The sequence below is a fragment of the Sus scrofa genome, chromosome 14, assembly GCF_000003025.6.
Source record: "Sus scrofa isolate TJ Tabasco breed Duroc chromosome 14, Sscrofa11.1, whole genome shotgun sequence".
NCBI lineage: Eukaryota > Metazoa > Chordata > Mammalia > Artiodactyla > Suidae > Sus > Sus scrofa.
The window spans coordinates 5567133-5591643 of NC_010456.5; the positions used below are offsets into that span (position 1 = coordinate 5567133).

The window sequence follows — 24511 nt, forward strand, 5'->3', positions numbered from 1 at the left end:
GCTGCAAAAATATCGTGTGTGTGTGTGTATGTGTACACACACCCACATTTATTTATGCAAGATGTCCCAAAGCTCACACATTCCATCATCCCACTAAACAGGTACTCTTTGTTCTACTACTGATGTAGAGTTGATTTAGAATGCTGTATTAGTTTCAGGCATACAGTAAAGTGATTCGGTTTTACATAAACACACATATACATATATACACACATACATAATCTGTTTCATGTTCTTTTCCACTACAGTTACTGCAAGATTTGAATATCATTCCCTGTGCTATATAGTAGGCCTTTATTGTTTATCTATTTTATATAGAGTGATGTGGATCTGTTATTCCCAAACTCCTAATACATCCCTCTCCCGTCTTTCCCTTTTGGTAACCACAAGTTTGCTTTCTGTGTCTGTGAGTCTGTTTCTGTTTTATAGATAAGATGTCCACATATACATGATATCATGTATTTGTCTTTCTTTGTCTGATTTTCTTCACTTAGTATGATAATGTCTAGGTCCATCCTTGTTGCTGAAACTGGCATTCATTCTTTTTTATGGCTGAGTGGTACTCCATTGTGTGTATACACATATATGTATATATACACACACATGCGCATATATGTATATATGTGATATACGTATCACATCTTGATTCATTCATCTGTCGATGGACATTTAGGCTGTTTTCATGTCTCGGCTATTATGAATATCGAGATGATGCATCTTTTAAAATTAGTTTTTGGTATTTTTCTGGATATAAACCCAGGAGTAGGAGTGCTGGATCATATGGTAGCTCTATTTTTGTTTTTTTAAGGAGCCTCCATACTGTTCTCTACAGTGGCTGCACCAATTTCCATTCCTACCAACAGTGTAGGAGGGTTCCCTTTTCTCCACATTTGCTCCAGTGTTTCTTATTTTCTTTTCTTTTTTATTCTTATTTATTTATTTATTTGCTTTTTAGGGCTGCAGCCTCAGCATATGAAGTTCTCAGGCTAGGGGTCACATTAGAACTGTAGGTGCCGGCCTACACCACAGTCACAGCAATGCAGGATCCAAGCTGCATCTGTGACCTATACCACAGCTCACAGTAATGCTGGATCCTTAACCCACTGAGTGAGGCTAGGGATCAGACCAGTGTCCTCATGGACACTAGTCGGGTTTGTTACCACCAAGCCACAACAGAACTCCCAGGGTTTATTTACAGAATTATTTGATGATAGCCATTCTGACCTGCGTGAAGTGATACCTCATTGTAGTTTTTATTTGCATTTCTCTAAAAATTAGTGATACTGAGCATCTTTTCATGTGCCTTACACAGGTATTCTTAACCTGTGGTTTATGAATGGAGAGGGATCCATGAATATAAAGAGAGAAAAAAAACGTATCTTTATAGTTTTTCACTACCTTCCTTTAATTATGAATGTAGGCAACAAACCACAAATGCAGGAATAGCAGTACCTCTGCCAGAGAGACCACACACATATATGTATTATATTATATTTCAGGGGTTGCATGGATCTCCAAATGTCATTTGTATTCATCACTTCTTAAAAACTATTGTAGTTATTAGATCTCCTGCTAGATCTTGTTATTTAATGAATGAATGACAAAATTGAGGCATTACTAATCATGAAATTATTTTTGATTAATATTTTGATCATTGTTTTTCATTATAATGTTTCATAGGTAATCATGTATATTAAAATCCCTGTATTTTAAAACATTGTTCTGGGAGTTCCCCTTGTGGTTCAGTGGTAACAAACCTAACTAGTACCCATGAGGACACAGGTTCGCTCCCTGGCCCTGCTCAGTGGGTTAAGGATCTGGCATTGCCGTGAGCTGTGGTGTAGGTCGCAGACACGGCTCAGAGCTGGCATTGCTGTGGCTGTGGTGTAGGCCAGCAGCTATAGCTCTGATTCAACCCCTAGCCTGAGAACTTCTATATGCCATGGGTGTGGCCCTAAAAAGACAAAAACTAAAAATAAAAACATCATTCTGGTTTATAGGCTTCACCAGATGGCCCAGGGACCTAAGGTATAAAAATGGTGAGGCACCCCAGTTCCAGGTTATCTAGCGTACATAAGCATTACCTAGGAGACTTGTTGAAAGTACAGAGTCCTGAGTCTTATCCTTAGAGAATCTGATTCAACTGGTCAGAGGTGGGATCCAGAAATTTACATTTTTTAAAAATTTTTATATTGAAATATAGCTGATTTGCAATGCTGTGTTAACTTCTGCTGTACAGTAAAGTGATCAAGTTATACATATATATCTTCTTTTCCATTATGGTTTATTACAGGATATTGAATATACAGCTCGTGTGCTATCCAGGAGGACCTTGTTGTTTAACCATTCTATATGTAAGAGCTTGCATCTGCTAATTCCAAACTCCCGATCCATTCCTGCCTCACCCCCTCTCCCTCTTGGCAACCACAAGTCTGTTCTCTATATCTATGAGTCAATTTGTTTTGTAGATAAGTTCGCTTTGTGTTATATTTTAGATTCCACATAGAAGTGATATCATATGGTATTTGTCATCCTCTTTCTGACTTACCTCACTTAGTACAATAATCTCTAGGTCCACCCATGTTGCTGTAAATGGCATTATTTCATGCTTTTTTATGGTTGAATAATATTCATATATATATATATATATATATATATATTACATCTTCTTTATCCAGTCATCTATTGATGGATATTTAGGTTGTTTCCATGTCTTGGCTATTGCGAACAGTGCTGCAATGAACACTGGAGTTCCCATATATTTTCAAATTTAAGTTTTCTCCAGATATATCCAGGAGTGGGATTGCTAGATCATATGGTAACTCTATTTTTGGTCTTTTGAGGAACTTCCATATTGTTTTCCCCAGTGACTGCACCAATTTACATTCCCACAAACAGTAGAGAGCTCCCTTTTTCTCCATACCCTCTCTGGCATTTGTTACCTAGAGAATTTTTAATGATGGCTATTCTGATCGGTGTGAGGTAGTACCTTATTATAGTTTTGATTTGCATTTCTCTAATAATTAGCAATGATGAGCATTTTTTTATGTGCCTATTGGCCATTTTATGTCCCAAAATGTACATTTGAAAAAAAAAAAAGAATAGTGTAAGATACTCGTACAAATGGTTCATGGACTGCATTTTGAGGGGGGAAAAAAGGTGCTCTAGATATTCTTAAATTCATTTTCAGGTCAAATAAGATCATCGGAGTCAAGCCCTTGAGTAACACTGTTTAAACATATTATCTAATTATTTCAGGGTTTACACTCCACTGTGTCATAGGCACACTGGAAAGATGTTATAAGCAGTGGCTGTACAAAATTTGATTCTGTCTCACTGTCAGGGCTCCCCGAGTGCTGTCAGTGTCATCACTGTATATTTTTACAAAGACCCCAGCAGAATTTTTATGTCTCTCACATAAGAAGAAAGTTGTGCCTCTTCTAAGCAAATTTTTTAACCTTTGAACATGATTGATCCTGAGATGATCTTCCTCTTCACATTGGCCATGAGACTCTTAAACTCAACCTTACGTCTTATCTCTAAAAATCATTGAAAACGTCTGATATGCATCTGTGTCCAAATACTATTTTGGATGACTTCAGCTATTCTCCATTCAAATCAGGCTAGAACATTCCTTTGTTATGTCTGGGAAGCATTGTTATGGCAGAAAAAAAATACAAAGAGAAACAAAAAGTGCTGAGGCTCCGCTTTTGAGCCTCAGAATTGACTGCTGAGACTTAGAGCAGTGAGAACAGAGAAGATACATTTTTAAGTTTCAACTAGCATGTCAGTGTCAAACGCCACAGCTCTAAAGGGATCATGGCACAAGGTTTTATGCTTTAAATAACAAATTTGGAAATTACTGGTAAATTTGACCAGCTGAGGCTGGAGGATGGGAGTGGGTGGCAGGGGCAGAGAGGATGGAGTTGGTGAATACCCAGACTCTTGAGTCCACAGCCTGCTTTCCCGCCCATGCCCTGGCCCCAAGCCAACAGGATGGCAGACCCAAGAAGAGAAGCAGAGACCTGGATGTCACCCAGGAGGAGCTATTCAGGCATGGTCCTCTCACGCCAGCAGGCTGGGAAAGCCCCACAGAAGAAATGATCTGGGACAACCCCTGAGGCCCGTGCAGCACAGAATGATGAAGCAATGCAGAGCCGGGCCCCAAATGCTCCAGTTTTCTCTTTTTTTTTTTTTTTTCTTTTAAGGGCCATACCTGCGGCATATGGAGGTTCCCAGGCTAGGGGTTGAATCAGAGCTGCAGCCGCCGGCTTATACCACAGCCACAGCAATGCCAGATCCGAGCCATGTCTGTGACCTACACCACAGCTCAACACAACACTAGATCCTTAACCCACTGAGCAAGGCCAGGGATCAAACCCGCAACCTCGTGGACATCTTGTCAGGTTCTTAACCCACTGAGCCACAAAGAGAACTCCTTGTTCTCTGCTCTTTAATACAGTTGACAGAGGGCAGGAGCCCCAGAGAGGCAGAAAACAGGTGCCTCAGCTAATCCTAGCCCAGATCCCTATCAGAAACCAAGTGGGAACTCGTCACAAAAAGCAGGGATTACTTTCTTAGGCCACAAAAGCAGGTACGCAAATATGGAACTTGCTTAAATTTCCATGACATATCTTGTTTTCCAGAGTAAGTCTCTGTTCTGCTCACTAACGAAAATTTGTTTCTAGCCAATTCACGGTTTTCCAGCCCATGGGGTGTGCTTTCCTTCCTCTGCTTGTTTCACTGGGCTGCTGATGCTCAGCGGTGCCAGGGGCCCTGCCTTGGTCAGCTCAGAACAGCTATAACAAAACATCACAGGGGGGCTGAAACCACAGGCATCAATTTCTCACAGTTCTAGAGGCTGGGAAGTCCAGGATGGCGGTGCTGGCAGATTCAGTCCTGAAGGGGACGCGAGGACCTTCCTCCTGGCTTCTAGACAGACACCATCTTGCTGTGACCTCCTCTTTGTACAAACAAGGGAAAGAGAGCTCGGGTCTCTCTTCTTTGCATAAAGACACTAATCTCATCCTGGGGGCTCCGCCTTTGTGATCCAATTGAAACCTAATGACCCCTCAAAGACCCCAGCTCCAGCTGCCATTGGCATTGGGGGTTGGGGCTTCAACATGTGACTTTGTGGGGGACACCCCTCCAGTCCATGACAGGCCAGGTTGCCCCTGGCCTTGATCACCAGTTGTCTGGTAGCATCTCCTCAAGCACCCTCATTCTTGCTGCTTTCTCATCACCACTCCCAGAACTCTGCTCTGGCCAGTGGCCTCCATAGTGGCCTCCTGGCATCCTGTCTCCATGGCTTCTTGGCCCGTGGAAGCCCTCTCTTAGAAGCTGGAATAGTTGGCTTCTCTGTGTCTTCTTTCCAGAAACTGTGCTCTGAAGCCGGCAAGGGTTCGACTTTTGATCCTAAGCAATCTTTCTTCTTCTTTTTTTCTTTTTTGTCTTCTCTAAGGCTGCTCCCGTGGCATATGGAGGTTCCCAGGCTAGGGGTGTCTAATCAGAGCTGTAGCTGCTGGCCTATGCCAGAGCCACAGCAACTCAGGATCGGAGCCATGTCTGTGACCTATACCACAGCTCATGGCAACGCCGGATCCTTAACCCACTGAGCAAGGCCAGGGATCAAACTTGCAACCTCATGGTTCCTAGTCAGATTTGTTAACCACCGCGCCATGATAGGAACTCTGCAATATTTTTTTTCTTAAATGATCACCTCAGTTACATATTTCCAAGATCTGTGTTGCAAGGCTAAACCTGACCTAGGCATTCACTGACAGCTTCTGCATTTCTGCTTGTGAGGATGGTGGCTGGACTGAGGGGAGAGGACAATGAACAGGGGTGGCCTAGAGGGAAGGGCAGAGGGATTAGAGGGATGAGACACAGATTAATGGATGCTTCTGAATGCAACCTGGGTACACATCTGACTGCAGGTTTGCTCTGGCTTCCAATACTTTCCTACCTTTACCCCGACTTATTTAGGTGCCTCTCTTGAATTTTATGTATATGTACGTATGTGTGTTTGTGAGAGATTTTGCTCAAATCTTTTGTAGGTTAAAATGAGAAACAAATAAAATGTTACATATCATGGTGGGAGAGGGTTTCACTAAGTGGTAGCTATTAATTATCTCCATTTTACAGATAATTAACAGTAGGTGCTCACTAAATCATGAGTATCTTATTAGGTCCATTTTTTACAACTGAGAAAATGAAGAATCCAGGAGTTGAAGTGACTTGTTCAACATGATACAGCCATTGTCAGGGAGACCAGGAGGAAAATTCTGCCTCTAAACTCTATGCTCTTTTCCACTGTAACACATTTGTCCCTTTCTAATACTTTCTCAAGTGATTTTTACATTCAGGCATCCAGTGGATTTATGACACTTCCCTACCAGGGTGTTAAGATGGATCTTCAAATGGTATTTCTAAAGAACTTTGAATTTTCCAGGTGAAAATTCTCATTGAAAACAGCTGTATTGTCAGCTCTTAATTATTGGTGACAGCAAGAGACAGGGATAGAGCAGTTGAACGAGATTCACAATTAATCACTTTCTTTGAGTCAAGAGTCTCAGCCTGCTTCTTCCATCATTTCTCCTGCTGGAGCTTCCACGGGGAGAGCCTAGTTTTCTGAGAGGCCAAACTCACAAGGTTTGCACTGGGCAGAACTGTGGCGATCAGACATCTGCATTAACATGGCATAGAAACAGCACTCCAGGAGAACAAACATGTAACAGGTAACTTAGGGAAGGAGTGATCCAAGTAAGTAAATTTCAAGTAAGTAAATTTTGATTTGAGGAGTAAGTGCTCAAATCAAAGTTATGGGTCCGGTTGGATCTTGCTTTACCACTCACTGTTTTTCTGGATCAGTATCAGCCTTGTTGGAGGGGAGATGAGATATTTTTGTCAGTCAGATAATTTGAAAAGAGACAGTAATCCAAAGAGTTCATCCAACACTTCTTTAAAGTTTTGTATTTCTATTTGGCGAGTTATTGGGCCAATCTCTATTTTTGCACCTAGATCCTCAAGGAAATGACAGATGGAGCTAGAAACTTGGTGCTCTGTTGTTGAACTGATGTTCCTAGAGCTGTGAACATTATTGAACACCTACAATGTGCCAGATCATGAAATGACAGATTACTGCCAGAAGGGCCATGCACCCCCAAACTTTAGTCTCAGAGCTTACAGAGGAAAGTCACCCAACAAAGAAAAGTAATGGAAGGCTTACACAGTGAATACCATGGAGAAATAAGCAACAAGCCAGATGTCAGATCACCACCAGAACCATATGCCTGCTCCCTTGATCTATGATGGAGAAGCCTCTACCGTCAGCCAAACATATTAGAATTAGGTACAATTTCATATTTCTAAGACAACTTTCCAGTGTAACCAGTCAACTCCAGCACATGAGATTAAGTTAGACAAAGACACATCTGAACCAATTATGATTTCCTGGCACTGATGAATGCAGGAGTGACAAAAGCAAGAAGTCCCAGGGGTAGTCCCAGGGGAAGACTGGATATAGCTTGATGATCTGTGGGGTCACCAAACCCACCACACCCCAAATAGAGTCTTACCTAGGCTTCTCCTCACTGACTAGTCTCTAACATGTCTAAGGCTTCAAAAGAGACTTCAGTTTATTTATTTTTAGATCTGCCCCAGCATGAGTGTTTCTGATCTTAATCTCTATGATCTTAGCAGGAGCCTAGGAGCCTTCTTTCCTGCTTCATCCTAGCCACCAACATGATTGGGAACCAGCTCTGAGGCATCAGGAAGCTTGGGCTTTACTGGAAATAAATTAACCCAAAGAAAATGACATATATATAGAACAGTGAGTGAGGCAGGTCATTACAAGGCTTCCCCTGAAACACGACCATTTGCAAACCTCTATCAAATGAGAATCGAGCATTTCCCTGGAAGATGAAGAGAAGGCAGGTGTATGGCCAGTCTCTGTGCCTAGAATCTGGATTTCAGGGACACAGGTCCCACTTCTAGGTAGCTTTTCCTAGGAACCCAAGACATGCAGCCTGGAAACTATCTTGGAAACTGGAAATTATCCTGGGAACTAGCCTGAGATCTTCTTTCCCCAAGAAAAAGGCCAAAGGCTCTGTCCCTGCTAAGAACCCTGATAACATTGATTAAGGGGGCCCTAATTTCACTGTTGTTGGAGGGTATCCCCACGCGGGTTAACAAGCTGCACTGGAGGAGATCTCTTTAGCCATCCCACACAGAGCAGTGGGTCACTCGCGCTCTCTGCCATCAGCCATCACTGGTCAAAACCTTAGCGGTCCCTTATATGGTATTTAGACTCAAAAATGGAGATTAGCTTAACTCCCCAAATGGCTTGGAGTAATGAGGCATTGAGAGAAATTAACAAGCAGAAGTCTATCCAAATGTGATCATAAACCAGTTCCTCAAACTCAAAAATAAATAAATAAATAAATAAATAAAAGGAATTTTGAGTCAAATGAATGAAGCCTGAATCTGACTTTCAGAGTGTCAGTGATGTGCGGTCTGATTATCCAGGCATGTCTCTACTTTTCACCCTTTCTAAAGTCATGTAAACCAGTTAATTGATCATGGTAACATCAAGTGGGGTTAAATATAGCCTTGCATAGCCTTGCACAGCAATCTGTGGTGCTGGCAAATTCTTACTTCTCCACTCTGGGCTGGCTCTGGACCTGACTTCCTCAGTGATCAAGAATGTTATGAAACCGAAGACCTACCCTAGAAAGAGGAAGATGAGGAGGAGGAGGAGCAGGATAACAAAGAAGAAGAAAAACAAGAGGAAGAGCTAGAGAAGGAGAAGAAAAAGAAGAAAACCTGTTCCCGCAAACTGTTCCACTTAGAATGGATAAGCAATAGGGTCCTACTGCACAGCACAGGGAACAATGTCCAGTCTCTTGGGTTGGAACATGATGAAGATAGTATGAAAAAAATATATATTGAAACTTAAAACAAAAACAAAAACTGTTCCTGCTGGAGGGGATCCCTGTTCAATAGGTACCCCAGAAGAAGGTGGGTAAAGAAGCAGCAATGAGATCCTGCCTAAAGTCAAAGCCTTAAGTAAAAGGCCAAACCCACACTCAGACCTAAAAAGCAGGGATCAAGAAATCAGGAGCCAGGAGTGAAGGACCCACAAGGCTACCATGCAGAGTGAGCTTCCTGGGTGTGTGATGCAGGCACAGGTTCTCCCCCATCCGACCCCTCCATTTGAATGTGACAAGGGGGTTGAGGGGTCCGGGGGGGGTGACACAAAAGCCCCTCACTCCCCATTCTCTAGTTGCAGCAGGACCAGGAGAGAAGAACCCCAGCTCAGGGCCACAAGGACCTTTCCTTTGTGGCGGGGAGAGGAGGAGAGTGCAGGTAATTTTCTTTTTTAATCCAATCACATTAAAAGGTGAAGAAACATGGATTAGAAAAATTACCTTTGGGAGTTCCTGTTGCGGCTCAGCAGGCTGAGAACCCGACATAGTGTCTGTGAGGATGCAGGTTCAATCCCTAGCCTCGATCGGTAGGCTAAGTATCCAGCATTGCCATGAGCTGCAGCACAGATTGCAGACGCGTCTCAAATCCAGCATTTCTGTGGCGGTAGTGCAGGTCGGCAGCTGCAGCTTTGATTCGACCCCAAGCCCAGGAACTTCCATATGTCGCAGGTGCAGCCATAAAAGGAAAAATTATCCTTAAGACAATTTAATGATCATATTTGAAGGGTCTTTAGAGAAATGCTCTTCCGGGCTTTTTGAGAAATGGACCAGGGAGGCCTGTTTTGCCGCTTCTTTCCCCCCGGCAGTGTCCCCTGTATCCAGTCAGACATGAGCCGGCACCAAGAGCTGCCTACAGTGATAGATACTGTGTTGTTGGTGTCCTCTTGCCCTTGACTTCACCACACTGCAGGTTCCTTCTGCTTACCCCCAGCGTCCTTGATGCACTTGCACACTGCCTGGTGCATGGTAGGCCCTAGGGAAATGTTTGTCAAAGGCCATAGAATAGAATGGCCTGCCTTTATGCATCTTGTACAGTAGCAGAAGTTTTCTCCTTAGACCCTCACTCTGCATGTCTGGCTCCAACTGGATTCTTTATAAGCCTATCCCAGCTGGTTGGAGACTGCCAAGGGGGCCAGACATGGAGGGCCCACTGGACATCCCATGTTCTTAGAAGTAGGTCTTCACCTTCCATGGTGACCACTCCATAAACTACTTATTTTCTGGCCATCTTGTCTACAACCCTGCCTTTTTCTGTGGCACCCCCTGCTTTGCTGCAGTTCTAGGTTCAGTGCCTATATCGGGGAAGAGAAAGACATAGATAGATAGACAGACATATAGATACATAGCTAGATACATACATACATACACAGATATACAGATACATACATACATATATACACATAGCTATACATATGTGTACATACATATATAGATACACACATAAAGAGATACATGCATGCATACTATATATATACATACCTAGACATACAGATACATACATAGATACATACATATATACATAGATACACAGATATGTACACACATATATAGATACATACATACACATATACATACAGAGATATACAGATACATACATACTACATATATACATACATAGGTGTACAGATACATACATACTTACTGTATATACACATACATATACAGGCACATGCATAGATACACACATACATACATACTCCGTATATACAAACACAGATACATAGATAGGTAGGTAGAATTTTGGTCTTATTACTCTAGAAACATCAGAAAGAATGAGAGGTACCACCCACCTACTCTGCTTCCTCTAGGGGGTATGGAGGGCTCTGAGTCCCAGAAACCATGCCTCTGTGGCCCACAAAACAGGGTTAAGAGAGCACTGTTTTTAAAAATCATGTGATCTTGGAGACCAAACAAACAAACAAAGAGCTGTCTGAAAAGAGGACTAATACTGGGGCTTGGAATTGGGACAGCAGAGAGACAGCAGCATGACACAGGCAGACCTCAGAGAAGATTGGAAATATTGCACGAGGAGGAGGCCCCAGGGCTTCTGGGAGTAGGAAGGATCTATTTCCTACTCCTTTGCTTGCCTGTAGGAGGTGTCAGGACTCAGAGGCCAGTGCCTCTGTGGGCAGCATCTGAGTGATTAGAACTAAGCATGGGGCTCCTGGCCTCAGCAAAGGCCCCAAGTGCCAACTTGCACAGAGGCAGCTACACTTCAGAAGACTGTGTGGGCTTGAAAATTGGAGGTCATCTGAATTGAAGACCAGAGGGTGCCTAGCAAATATTCTGCACTCTTTAAGATTCTATGACTCACAACTCAAAGAAGGCCTAGCACAGAAAGGAAGGAACCCCAGTTGTAGCAAAGACTGAATTTTCCGTTGGCCTGGAAGGATGTGGACTCAGAATAAATTAAATTAGAGTTTGGGGAAGAAAACTTTCCTTCTACCTCATGTTGTATGTAGGGTAAAATTCTTGCCCACTACATAGAGTTGAACTCTGCCCTAACCACACGTGGATTACACTTTGGTGAAATCTCTGCACTACACCTGTCAGCATCCTGGTTGGGTTTGACCTTAGGCAATGTCCATCATTGTGCTGCCTTCTCAAGCAGCCCCAAACAGTTCAGCCTGGTTGATCTTAGACATCCCGAGGCAGATCTGCCTTTAAAATGCATGAACCTGGATTGATCCTTGGCCTTGCTCAGTGGGTTAAGGATTTGGCGTCACCGTGAGCTGTGGTGTAGGTTCCAGATGTGGCTCAGATCTGGCATTGCTGTGGCTGTGGAGTAGGCCAGCAGCTGCAGCTCCAATTCAACCCCTAGCCTAGGAATTTCCACAAGGTGCAGGTGCGGCCCTAGAAGTAAAATTAAATTAAATTAAATTAAATTAATGAAACAACACTGGTTAAAAGTTAATATTTTATGGGTCAGTGCCTTACTGTGCTGTGCTTTACAACGTCTGGGTTTCAAAGCTTTGTCCTGAATTCTGTCCGCTAACATCCCCAGGCCCTCAGCTCTAAGCTGGCACTGAATACTCAACAGCACCCTCCTACTTTAGCCACTGTTCCTATCTCAAAATTACAAACTGCAGCCCCCAGAACAGCTTTGTTTTGTCCCTGTAGTTGTCATCTGTAAGGACAGAATTGAACATGTGACTGTAAAGTAATGAGACTGCTTTTAAACCAATGGCAGATCTTACCAATCTAGCTGTGTGCTGGCCTCCTATAACTATGATGTCACCTCGGGAAGCTGGCCACACACTCCAAGGAGGCTGCCACTCCAGGCACCATGGCTGGAATTTCTCAATGGAAACTGCCCCGCAGGGACAACTAACCAATTACAGAAGAAAACACAAAATCAGTCCCACTCCTCAGTGGCCTCAAGTGTGGTTTGTTGTTCCCGTCAGCCTCCCCCAGTAGCCTGTGTGCCTTATCCATCATAGCAGAGCTCAAGCATAGCACAGCTCCCTGTATACAGGAGGCACTTCATAAATGCTTGGTGAATAAACAGTGGGCTCTTCATTAGTACAGTGATTTTTTTTGGTTCCTTTTTTCCCCTAGCTTCTGCATTAGATGCTCCTTATTTACCCATATCCTCTGTTTCTTATTGCTTTAGGTCATACACACACACACACACACACACACACACACACACACACACACACACTCACACAAACCAGAGAGCTAGAATTGACCACAGAGCATAGAAGGAATGAGGTGTCTGTATCCATCAGGACAGGCTGGGCTATGCCATGGTAGCCAACAAACCCAAAATCTCAATGGCTTAAAACAGTGCAAGTTCATTGTAGCCCTTTGTACAGGTACGATGTAAGGAGATGAAGGGGAAGGGGCTCTGCTTCAAGGAGTCATTACTCAGGTGCCTACCCAGGTCAACAGAAATCATCAGACTCCAGCAGAGATTTCAGGGTTCACACAGCACAGGAGAAATGGTGAAGCTAGAGGTATTCATGCCAGAAATTAAACTCCCTACCTGGAAACAATGTAAGATCACCCACAACCCACATGGCCCACTGATATCACGACCCTCTGTAAGGAGGGACAGGGCGATAACTACTCCTCCTGTGTGCCTTGAAGACGAGGAGTACGAGATCAAGATATGGGTAAAGCATGAGGACGCTCTACCACGCACTGAGTCTGGACGTCCGCAGGAACACAACCCGTGCGGCACCTTGTTACATGGATAACACTCCCAGGAGCTATTCCATTCCTTCCATTCCTTAGTTCACCCTCACATTGACTCTGAACTTGGCTTTGTTACTTTTTTTGGCCAATAGGACATCAGCAAATGTAATGCAAGCCAGGGATTTCGAAGTGCTTGCACACTGAGGCTGGCTCTCTTGGAATGCTGCCACTCCCCTGAAGAAAGTCCAAGCTTTCTGCTGGAGAGGCCACACAGAAAACAACAGAGGCGCCTGGGTTGACAGCCCCAGCCAACTGGACCATGTGTATGAAGCCATCTCCATCAGCCAGCTCCCAGATGAACTGACAACTGAGTGTAGGCGTATGACTGAACCCAGCCAACACCATGTGGGACAGAGATAAACCATCCAAGCTAAGCCTGCCCAAGTTACTGAACCACAGAAAAGTGAGCAAATAAATGGTTCTTGTTTGAGACCACAAAAACGTGAAGTGATTTGTTGCACGGCATTAGATAACGACGAGAGCAATTCATATCTAGAAGAGAGGTACTGCCATAACAGAAAATCTAACACATGTGGTGTTGGCTTTGGGACAAGCCAGCCGATAGGAGCTGGGAAAGCAGAGAATAGATTGTTAGCAGAGGCTGGAGAAATGGTGAACAATCTTTTAGTGTCTGCTAAAAAGGTAGGAAATTGTCACGAGGTGGGAAAAGGACAATCTATGTCATGTAGTGGCAGAATCATTGGCAAAAATGTTGCCTACAGTAACTTCAGAGATACAAAGTAACTAATGAATTCATGGATTTAGCTAAGGAGATTTCTAGACACGATGTGGAAGACATCAGTTGGATGCTTCAGGTTGTGTGTGGTAAGATGCCACCAAAGGGAGATGAGCCGAAGGAAAAACTCTTCTGTATTCAAGAATATTTTAGGAGAAATATGGAGAGCCCAGAAATGTCTGATTTAGAAATTCTGGGGAGTTCCCATCACGGCTCAGTGGGTTGCGAACCTGACTAGTATCCTGAGGTTGTGGGTTCTATCCCAGGCCTCGCTCAGTGGCTTAGGAAGCTGGCGTTGACATGAGCTGTGGTGTAGGTCACAGACGTGGCTCTGATCTGGCGTTGCCGTGGCTGTGGCATAGGCCGGCAAGTGCTGTTCTGATTCAACCCCTAGCCTGGGAACTTCCATGTCATGGATGCAGCCCTAAAAAGCAAGAAAAAAAAAAGAAAAGAAAAAAAGAAAAAGAAAAGAAAAAAGAAAAAGAAATTTTGGTGTAATCCAAACCTTCATTCTGGAGGGTTATGAACCCATGATAATGATTCCTTTCAGGCTGGGGTGACGGCATGTGTCTAGTCATACTTATAGTAAGGCAAAAGAACACCAGGAGAGACCCAACTGTTAATCAGCTCAGGCAGTTTTAACAAAATAGCACAAACTGCATGGCTTCAACAATAGAATTTTTTATTTTCTCCCGGATCCTCAGAGCAGAAATCCAAGATCAAGGTGCCAGCAGGGTTGGTGTCTGATGAGAGCGCTTCCTTTGGGTTGCAGACAGCCAAAGTCTCCCTGGTAACTCTCATGGCTCTTCCTCGATGCCTGCACATGAAGACAGAGACCTCTCTGATGTCTCTTCCTGTAAGGACACTCAAGCCAGCAGATCAGTGTCAAATGAGGCCCCATCCTTAGGGGGCCTCATTTGACATCAGTTACTTTTCTAGAGACCCCCATGTCCAGATACAGCCACGAGGGCTTTGATTTTGGAGGGACTCATTTCATTCGTGACATCTGGATTCCATGTGTGTTTTCCTGCCACTTTTGTGTAAAAGCAGATCTGCATCTTCCTGCTGATCAAGGTCACTTGCCCTGGGAAGTATGGTGACTCCTTTCCTTGCACGTGGTCTCTGGGCGCAATGAGTCTAATGTGTCCTGACAGCATCTGAAAGTTGTAGTTCAATGGTACACTTGGTGGGACTCTTGAAGAGGTCAGCAATCAGAACCTCCTACCCTGAAGAACCCAAAGTTACAAAGACAGGTCATATAAAATGCCCCTGGGGCGGAGGGGGGGGGTCACTGGTATGATGATAAGTGAGGCCACCCCTACTGCTGCTGCTCCTCCTCCTTGGTTCCTGGATGCTTGCATTCCTTTTTTTTTTTACACTTTTTACAGCCACACCTGCGGCATGTGGAAGTTGTCAGGCTAGGGATCAAACCGGAGCTGCAGCTGCTGGCCTACGCCACAGCCATGGCAATGCATGATCTGAGTCTCATCTGGGACCTACACTGCAACTTGCAGCAATGCCAGATCCTTGAGCCGCTAAGCAAGGCCAGGGATGGAACCTGCAACCTCATGGATACTAGTCAGGTTCATAACCCACTGAGCCACAACAAGAACTCCTCTTGTATTCTTACTGGAGACTGAACAACACTTAAGAGTCACTGATTTAATAAATATACTGCATCCTGAATGATGGCATCCAATCCCTTCAGAATGTTTCCTCTAAGCAAAGGCTTCCACTGTACCAATAGAAGACAGTTCCAGGGTTCCAAGAGGATGTCTGCGTGTATAGTAAGTAATAAAACAAATATCCCCTCATCAAAGTCCTTCCTCCGATGTGAAATGGATCTTCTGATTGGATGCTGCCCTGTGTGGGATTCCACATCCAACCCTCCACGGACCAGACTTTCTATAAACCCCTAGAGAGTAATGCTGGCTGAGATTTTTACAGGCAGGAAAGGCAAACACACACCCAGCAGAGATATTTATCCTTGTGAGAAAGACTCACTATCACTTTCAGTATGGAAGCAAGCCAAGGTAGAATGTAGTCAACTTGCCACCGAGCGGCCCACTGGTTTTATCGAGGAATGGAGCCAGGATGAACTGGTTTCTTTTGCTAACTATTTGGACATTCAGAAGCAGCAGGAGCTAGACCAGCCTTGGTAAGTGGTCATTCATGCTATTGGGGCCACACATATCTTCCTCACTGACACAGGGGCCACTCCACTTGTGAGCCCATCGTGCCAGTCTGGGGTGGCTGATGACGAAGCCTGGTTAATATTCACAGAACAAGTCACTTGGTCTACTTGGTTGTACAGTTGATGGTGGATGCTTGGTGGTGAGCATTAATATACACACACTTCCTGGTGCGTGCAATATAAAAATATTCACACATTGTGCCCACCCCTACATGTCCGCCCCATGCGTCCACCCCAGACATCCTAGTCTTTTTCTTTTTTGACCCCAGACCAACAAGCAATTGGCCAGTCACTCTGGGCTACTTTTCATTTCCTACAAAGAAGACGATCCAGTGCACTGTTTGTAGTTCTACCCACTGGAAAGATTTTCCTCTCTACTATCGTTTAGGGCCACCCAGAAATGTGGGGGAAATGCAGCTGCTGTCCATTTGGACTGGCACCCATGTACCAAGTTAATCCATCTGTAAACCAAGCTCAGGCTCTTTCCTCCTCTTCCAATTGGGTCATACATGACTTTCCTCTATGACCACAGGCACAAGTTGGAGAAGGGCACTGATCCAGTTGTGGTGGGTGACAAGCAGGTCTGGACTACCTGTTCTTGCAAGTTAGTCGTATCCTCTGGTCCTACTCGGACTCAACCTCAGATGTACTATTTTCACACCACAGTGGATGCTTGCTCGACCTGTCTGACTTTACGACTTGGAGGTCTGACAGGACCCAGCTCATAATAGGCAGTTCCGGATGCATTGTCACTTGATGATTATGGCCAAGTACGCTGTTTCTACCAGGATACAGTACCGTGCCAAGAGCTATTTCTCAAAGGGTGCATAATTCTCCACGGCAGATGGCATGACTTTGTTCCAGAATCCCAGGGGCCTGCATTGTGACTCTGCCACTAGAGTTTACCATAAGCCAAGGTCACCCCCACCTACACTTCCCTCCTCCAACCAACCCTCTGGCCCCCTTCATCTTATTTATTTATCTCAAGACTCTATGCATTGACTTACATAACATTCTATTTGTTTGCCAGGCTTCCACAGCAAAGTACCAAAAACAACCTAGCTTATCATCTCAGTTGTGGAGGCTGGAATTCCAAGATCAAGGTGTGGGCAGGGTTGGTCCCTTCTGCCGGCTGTGAGGCAGAATCTGTCCCACGCCTCTCCCTTAGCTTCTAGTGGTTTGCTGGTAATCTTTGGCATTCATCACCTTGCAGAAGCATCACCCCAATCTCTGCCTTTATCTCCAGAAGGCATTCCTCCTATGTTTGTGTGACCATGTCCCAGCTTCCCCTTTATACACAGACACCAGTCCTACTGTATTAGAGGCCCATCCTATTCTAGTACGACCTCATCTGAACTAAGTATATCTGCAACAGTCCTGTTTCCAAAGAAGGTCCCATTCTGAGGCATTGGGAGGTAGGACTTAAATATATGAATTGTGTGGGACACAGTTCAACCCGTAACAAACATCTGGATGTCCTCTTCTCACGGATCACCTCTCCTGCTGCTTCCTCCCTCCTGAGATAATGATAACCTCCTCCTACATCATCCAGACTCCACCATTCTTTGAATTTGGACCATTCATTTGGGACGGTGGTAAGAATGAGGCCCTAGGAGTAGCCCTCCCATAGTCAACACAGGCCCTGCCCTCACCAAATCCTCCTGATCCCAAGACAGCAGGGTGTCCTGAGGTCTGTCACCTTTCCTGACCTCAGCATAACCACTTCCCCACAGAGGCCCTCTCTCCACAGACTTGACCCTGACACACCACATTTCACATTTTTCTTACCAAATAGAGCATGAAAGGTACTTTTCAAAGAAGTTGTGTTCGCCCCCAGAAGCATGGGCTGGACATAGCTGTGAAAGAGGCTGAATGACTTCAGGACCCCAGACTCTTTCATCATTCCCATCAGGCCTTTGGAAACTTACCTGGAGTTTAGGGTTTAGATGCAAACTATTACATTTAAAATGGATAAGATTCTACTTATAGCCCAGGGAACTACGTTCAATCTCCTGGGACAGACCATAATGGAAAATATTTTGTTTAAATAAGAATATATATATGGCTGAGTCACTGTGCCAAACAGCACAAACTGGCACAGCATTATAAATCAACTATAATACAAAACATTTTTCTTAAAGTAGCACAATGTAACAAAGAGAGCACTGACCTCTGGGTCAGAACACCTGCAGTCCAGACAAGCTCCCTCATTTAGCATCTGGGTGGCCTTGGGCAAGTCACTTCACCTCCTGATCCTCCTCTGTAAAGCAAACAGAAAGATGAACAATTATGAGATGATCATTAAGCCGCCTTTGAGCACCAGTGACCTAGGACTCAAGCCAGGCTGGTCACGAACTTGTCCAAAGAAAAAGGAACATATTTGCTTCGTTGGGGCAACTTGTTTGAAAACGTCCCTTTTCTCTGAAAGTAACAGTGAAACTGAGGACAGAAGCTCCTTTGGTCCATATATAAAATTCAAGATCTTGGGTACTTTCCTTACATAGGTTTCCACTTCTCTATTCCTGCATTAAAAACCATTTCATAACTTAGTGCCTCCAAACAATAACTGATGATTATTCCTCACAGGTCTGTGGTTCACTTGGGCTCACCTGAGTGGTTCTTGCTCTGGGGGTCTCACGTGCGGATGTGGGCAGATGGGCTGACCCACTCGTGGTTAGCAGGGGAAGCTGGCTGCCAGCAGACCGCTGAGCTGGGGCACTGTGCAGAGCACCTACATGAGGTCCGCCCGTGTGCCTTGGGCTTCTCCAGCATGACAGTGGATTCCAAGAGGAGGTACCCATGGGTGAAGCAAGGGTGCCAGAGAGGGAAGCAAAATCCACCAGCCTCCTCTGACCTGGCCTCACAAGTCCCAGAGCACCACTTTTGCTGCATTCTATTGACCAGAAAACTGAAAACAACCTAGATTCAAGGCAAGAGAAACTGATTCCACCTCTTGATAGAGGAGTGTCCAGACCACCTTGCAGAAGAGCAAACCAGGCAGGAAAATCGTTATGTTCAACTTTGAAAAATGCAGTCTGCCACAGTATGAAAATCTATGGTGTAAACCTATATGATAGAACGCATAGAAATGCATAGAAAAGACATCAATAATACTTATCTCTGGGTGAAAGAATTTTAAATTTTATTTTATTTGAAAAGTGCTTACACAGTGCTTCCTATATACCAGGCACTTTTAAAAGCTTCAGGACACATATAAACCCATTTAATCCTCAGAACTCATTCAAGCCACTATTATTACTTTCACTTTACAGACTGAAAAACTGAGGCACGGAGAGCTTAAGGAAACTGCCTAAAAGCACACAGTGCTGGAGCTGGAATTGGAACGCAAGCAGTCTAGCTCTAATACATACACTGCAATTAAGGTGAATGTTTTTATTTTTCTTTATTGATCTGTACTTTCCAATATTAATCAATGAACATGAATTATTTTACAAGTAACAAAAACAGATACTCACCGATATTGAGAGAAGTCTAGGAAAATGGTTCTGGAAAGTCATCTGTGCATTGTCTATTTTATTTTATTTATGTATTTATTTGCTTTTTAGGGCTGCATCCATGGCATATGGAGGTTCCCAGCCTGGGGGTCAGATCAGAGTTGTAGCTGCCAGCCTATGCCACAGCCACAGCAACACAGGATCCGAGCAGCATCTGCAACCTACACCACAGCTCACAGCAACACTGTGAGGCCACTGAGTGAGGCCAGGGATCGAACCTGCAACCTCATGGTTACTAGTCAGACTCGTTTTTACTGCACCACAATGGGAACTCCATCTGTCCATTGTTTCATTGTGAATGTAATGTTGCAGACGTAGCAGTTCAGTCTAGACTGAAGGGTGAAATGCAGGAGACTGAGGTGGCTCCCAAAGGGAACAGTGTAGTGCTGTAATTTCTGCCCTGAGCCTTAGGGTGCTTGACTTCTAACGGGTCTGACTGGACTCACTCCAGGAAAATCATGCTGGTGGCATCCCCAGCTGTAATCTTCCAAATCATATCTTTCCAGATCTCTTTGGATAAATAGCAAACACTTCCACCGTATGTGTGTCCCAAATATTGCATGGGATACACTTAAACCAAAAGTGCCTTTGGGTTTTATCTGAAATTCATATTTAATAGAGTGTTGCGTATATTTTTATTTGCTAAACCTGCCACTACTGCCTGTACTGAATGTGGTTAATGACTCTGAAACCATGAAGCCTAAAAGGGTGGATGGGCCATCAGGATCCAGGGAAGGACTTCATGGAAGAACTCAGATCCATAGTTTTCCTCAGTGGAGGCTACAAAGGAGGAAATTCTGAAATCAGAAGCAACCTTGAATTGGGGCTGTTCTGTGCTTATGTTTGATAATTGAAAGATAAGTCAGAGGGACAAAATAAATTGGAAAACTGGGAAACCTTTATCTGAACCACCTTCTTTCCTTCTACTGTGCCTTTAGGCTACATTTCTTTGCTATCACACTATGTCTGAAACCACTTCCTTTGCTCCCCATGTGGGATGATGAAGGGAGGGAGGGTGACATGGATTATGGAAAGGTGGACAATGCAAAAGGGCTTAAGGTTTACTGAAAGAACTGGTAAATCTGGAGAGGAACTCCTTCCTCTCTTATGGTTAAGCCTGGATGGATCACAAATTCCTAGTAATGGCATGTATTTCAGTGGGCACTTCTTGCTTGAAGGGTCTTTAAAGAGTCTTCTTTGTTGAGGTTGTGAAGGAGATTAATTTAACTCTGCCATCCACTGCAATCCCATTTTCTGGCAAGGTATGCCAGTACAGGGACCACAAGCCTTGAATTTACATCCCTCTCCCCATATGCTGACCATGACTTGGGCGTGTAATTTAACCTCTCTGGGCATCATATTCTCTTTCTGCAAAGCAACAAGCTTTCAGGAAGAATTAGTCTCCCCCTCCCTCTCATTCTTCCCAACAATTACTCCTTCCAGATCCTCCCTTCCCAAACAGGAATCACATTTGCCCAGTCCCACTTTCCTGCTCCTCCATCACCTGATATTCTTTGAACCTTTTCTCTCTGTCCCTTCCCCACTCACAACCCCCCATCACCTTTCCCTATGCCCACTGGCCTTAGGCTGAGAGCATGTGACCCCTTCCTGCTGGGGAGGCGAGGTCACTGCTAGATGTAAAGGAGTGGCAGGACTTGCTATGGCCCAGGAGTGCCAGGGGGATCCTGCAATGCAGCCGGTGCTGGATCACAAAGAGAACCCAGAGGAAGAAAGGATGTATCTCATGAACACTTTTTATATGACAAGAGTGAGTGAGCAGGAGGCTTACGGCCACCATTAGTGCGCAACGAAGCAATTCCAGAGTTGATGTGTTCCAGCAATTTAGTATCCACAAAACTTTCTGCCTGAGGGAAGCCATAATCTTGCCCAGCATGAATGCATGCATGTGTGTGTGTGTGCATGCGCACAAGTATACATATCTGAGAAATTCCAAATATCTTCAAAATCTTCATATGGATCTAAGGAATTCCACGGGGTCCTGAGCCCCAAACCATATTGTGGAGTTCCCCGCTCACTGCCTCCCTGGAAGGCTACAGAATATCCAATCTTGTTCCCAGGATGATGCTCCCAGAGTTGGCCCTCTGGCCAAGCTCTGGGAGGGATATTATTACATCCCAGATGCTCAAAGCATCCTAGTAAGCGCTGTATCATCGTGCTAGTTTAAGTAGGAACAATCCCCGTTCCCATCACCATCCCATCATCATTTGGTAAAGAGGCCTGCCCCAGAGAACGCTTTCATTATCTAATCATTTTAACTTACATAATTATTTCCCTAAAAGGACAATTAGCAGATACACCTCTGGGATTTAAAAAATATAGACAGCACAGCCTAATACAAAAAGAATATTACAAAAGAGAGACGAGACTAAAACCCAGAAGAAAAGAGAAATGAAAAGAGAGGGGAGAAGACAGAGGTGGGGAAGTACACAGAGCAGAGCAGGAGAAACGAAGAATGAACAGCAAGAAGGGCAGAGAGAGGACCGCAGAGGAGAGGAAAGAGAAGGAGGCGCTGGCAGAAAAGGCGGTAGAGCTGGTGAAATGAGCATCAGCAGTTGTCCATCCCAGGGGCCTGCGTGGCTCTCCTTCTGCCCACGTGCTGGTCAGAAAACCCGTCAAAAGGCACTGACTACAGCCAGGAACTCCAACCCAGAGAACTGTTCCTGTTCCACTTCCTCCCACCCACTTACGGTGTGGCTGTCCCCATTCTGCCCCACGGCCTAAATCCAGGGCTGCCCTCGCTGTCTCATCCTCCAGGTTGATAACTCGTCTGCTGACAAGCATGTTGCCTCCTGGTTATCACCTTTGGCCCCAGCGACCAGAGCTTCTAGAGAGGTAACTTCCACTCCAGTGCCCTGGCCAGGCTTTCAGATGCTGTGCCTCAGGCTGAGCCCTCAATGAGTCCTGGGATGCGATTTGTCTGGAAGTGGACATGAGATGTCAGACCCCACTCTCTCCTCTTTCTACCATCCCTGGAGGGTATCAATGTGCCGTTAAGAATGTGCTTGGAGAACTGGAGGTCCTGCAGCAGTATTTGTGTTTCTCACCTTCTGCAGCTATCACAGGGCAGGTATGGTGAGGACCAAGCCCACACTCTGACAGTCAGGGCTGCAGAGTCTCAGCGCCACTTAGTTCTTAACCTCACCAGACCTCAGATGTAAGGTAAGGGCACAGGTGGAGAAGTAGCAGCTCTCTGAAATACAGAATGAGGAACTTTCCTTTTTGTCTTTTTAGGGCCCCATCTGTGACATATGGAGGTTCCCCGGCTAGGGGTCCAATCAGAGCTTAGCTGCCAGCCTACACCACAGCCACAGCAACTCGAGATCCGAGCCATGTCTGCGACCTACACCAGAGCTCACGGCAACATGGGATCCTTAACTCACTGAGCAAGGCCAGGGATCAAACCCGCATCCTCATGAATGTTAGTCTGGTTCGTTAACCACTGAGCCACAATGGGAACTTCAGAATGAGGAACTTTGAACAGATACTGACAAGGCTGACAATTTTGACCCCCCAGCTTCCCCTGAACCTTCCTTGCTCTTCAGGATGGGATAGAAACAACACCATCGCTCCTAGCCCCAAGTTCATGTAATGTCCATCATACCTTGCCATGCCTTTTTACCTAGTCCTTTTCTAAATTAGCCTTCTTTACATTATTCCTGAGTGTGCCAGCTGTTCACTAACACTGATACAGTGTTAGTAAACATTAAGAGGGGAAGGAGTTCTATGGCCAAATAAGGTTGGAAAAATCTGGTTAAATGTAACCACGCTTCCCATTGTGGTGCAGCAGAAACAAACCTGACCAGTAACCATGAGGTTGCAGGTTTGATCCCTGGCCTCGCTCAGTGGGTTAAGGATCCAGCATTGCTGTGAGCTGTGGTGTAGTTTGCAGACTCAGCTCAGATGCTGTGTTGCTGTGGCTGTGGAGTAGACCAGCAGCTGTAGCTCCAATTCAATCCCTAGCCTGGGAACTTCCTCTATATGCTTCAGGTGTGACCCTAAAAGGCAAAAAAAAAAAAAAAAAAAAGTAACCAGGCTTTCCATTGCAAGAGATAGCCAAATAATGTACTGAGCTAGTGCCTCACAGTGGGGTTAACAGCAGCTTATTCTATCTCAGAGGCAAAATAACGGAAGTAAACGCAAAACAGCTGGATGATAAACCCCACTTAAGACATAGCTCAAGAGACGGAGGAGTTCCACTGTGGCTCAGTGTGTTAAGGACCTGACACTGTCTCCATTAGGATGTGGATTCAATCCTGGCCTCACCCCGTGGGTTAAGGATCCAGTATTGCCACAAGCTTTGGAGTACACTGCAGATATGGCTTGGATCTGGTGGTGCCATGGCTGTGATACAGACTGCAGCTGTAGCTCCAATTTGACCCCTAGCCTGGAAACTTCCGTATGCCACGGGTGTGTCCATAAGAAGAAAAAAAAAGTGGAGACAAACAAAATGGGAGGGTAAGATCCCCAGGCCCAAAATGAAGAAAATAAAAAACAAAGATGAAAAACAGGAAATAAATTTAAAAGACAATCCAACTTAATTATCTAACAGATATTTCAGGAAAAAAAAAAAACAAACAGATAAAAACGTATAGAGGAAAACCATTCAATATGTGCTACAGAAATGTTTTCCATGAACTGAAATTTATGAATCCTTTGATTGAAGTGGCTCTCTGATTGCCCAACAAAGCAAATGAATAAAAGACCTCACATCTAAGCTCCTCGTTATGAAATTTTAGAACAACACGGGTAAAGATAACATCTTAAATGCTTCTAGAGTGGAAAAGTGTCATATCCAGAGACATGAAATATGAATAACAATTGACTTCTCAATAACCACATAGGAAGTGAGAAGTCAAAA

At 44.6% G+C, this 24511-nt stretch overlaps 1 long non-coding RNA gene across 1 annotated transcript in view; it reads right to left on the bottom strand.

Annotated features, from left to right (window-relative positions):
- The window catches only part of LOC102166756, a 67144-nt gene continuing 57084 nt past the window's right edge, over positions 14452 to 24511 (bottom strand). Inside the window, exons 3-4 of the long non-coding RNA XR_299385.3 lie at positions 18288 to 18377; positions 14452 to 14740 (exon numbers count right to left, since the gene is read on the bottom strand). This is a non-coding gene — a long non-coding RNA (uncharacterized LOC102166756). The remainder of the gene's footprint in view (positions 14741 to 18287; positions 18378 to 24511) is intronic.